The sequence below is a fragment of the Arvicanthis niloticus genome, chromosome X (assembly GCF_011762505.2).
Source record: "Arvicanthis niloticus isolate mArvNil1 chromosome X, mArvNil1.pat.X, whole genome shotgun sequence".
Lineage (NCBI taxonomy): Eukaryota > Metazoa > Chordata > Mammalia > Rodentia > Muridae > Arvicanthis > Arvicanthis niloticus.
The window spans coordinates 99425346-99427153 of NC_047679.1; positions in this window are offsets into that span (position 1 = coordinate 99425346).

Genomic DNA, 1808 nt, shown 5'->3' on the forward strand with positions numbered 1-1808 from the left:
GATCTTAGCTATTCTGTAAGCCATTTGTGTAAGCCATCTTAGCCATTGGTGTAAGGTAGAATCTCAGGATCGTTTTGATTTGCATTTCCCTGATTACTAAGGACTTTGAACATTTCTTTAAGTGTTTCTAGGCCATTCCAGATTCCTCTGTTGTGAATTCTCAGTTTAGCTCTATACCTCATTTTTTGATTGGGCTGCTTGGTGTTTTAGAGGTTAGCTTCTTGAGTTCTTTTTATATTTTGGATATTAGGTATCTATCAGATGTAGAATTGCTGGGGACAGCATACAATGACAGGGACTGCCTGCAGTAGGTCGGGATGGACACATCTCAGAAACCCTCAGCAGCTCCTTGTAAGGAAGATGGTGTCTGGGACCCTGAGAAGCAGGAGATACATCCCTCCAGGGGACCCACCATCTGAAATAAGGGACTGCCTGCAGTAGGCCGGGATGGAGACATCTCAGTAGCCTGCGGCAGCTCTTTGTAAAAAACAGTTGTTCCCATTTCTCCTAACCTTAGTCTTGGACAATGGCTGTATAGATTTCATATAGATTTTATTATATCTGACTTTCTTACTTTAGATACAGGGAGGGTGGGCAGTTTTGTCTTGTCCCTGATTTTTGTGGGATTGCTTCAAGTTTCTCTGCATTTAATTTGATATTGGCTGTTCGTTTGCTGTATATCGATTTTATTATGTTTAGGTATGGGCCTTGAATTCCTGATCTCTCCAGTACTTTTAACATGAAGTGGTGTTGTATTTTGTCAAATGCTTTTTCAGCATCTAATGAGATGATCACATGGCTTTTGTCTTTGAGTTTGTTTATATAGTGGATTATGTTAATGAATTTTCATATATTGAACCAACCTTGCATCCCTGGGATGAAGCCTACTTGATCATGGTGAATGATTGTTTTGATGTGTTTTTTGATTCAGTTTGATAGAATTTTATCGAGTATTTTTACATTGATATTCATAGCAGAATTGGTCTGAAGTTCTCTTTCTTTGTTGTGTCTTTGTGTGGTTTAGGTATCAGCATAACTGTAGCTTCGTAGAATTAATTAGGTGGTCTTCCTTCTGTTTCTACTTTGTGGAATAGTTTGAGAAATATTAGTATTTGTTCTTCTTTGAAAGTCTGGTAGAATTCTTCAGTAAAGCCATCTGGCCCTGGGCCCTTTTTTTTTAATTTAATTTAATTTAATTTTTTTGTTTGTTTGGAGGTTGTTCGGAGGTTGGTTTGGAAGTCATTAGACTTCTTCTATTTCATTTGGGGTTATGGGACTGTTTAGATGGTTTATCTGATACTGATTTAACTTTGGTACCTTGTGTCTGTCTAGAAAATCACCTACTTCATTTAGATTTTCCAGTTATGTTGAGTATAGGCTTTTGTATTAGGATCTGATGATTTTTTTCCCTCAGTTTCTGTTGTTATGTCTTCCTTTGTATTTCTGATTTTGTTCATTTGGATACTGTCTCTGTGCCCTTTGGTTTGGCTAGGGAGTTATCTATCTTGTTGATTTTCTCAAGGAACCTGTTTTGTTGATTCTTTGTATCATTCTCTTTGTTTCTGTTCAGTGGGTTTGGCCCTTGAGTTTGACTATTTCCTGCCTTCTACTCCTCTTGAGCTGTGTCTGCTTCTTTTTGTTCTGGAGCTCTCAGGTGTGCTGTTAAATTGCTACTGTAGGATCTCTCCAATTTCTTTACAAGGGCACTTAGTGCTATGAATGTTTCTCTTAGCACTGCTTTCATTGTATCTGGTAAGTTTGGGTATGCTGTGTCATCATTTTCATTGAATTCTGGGAAGTACATAATT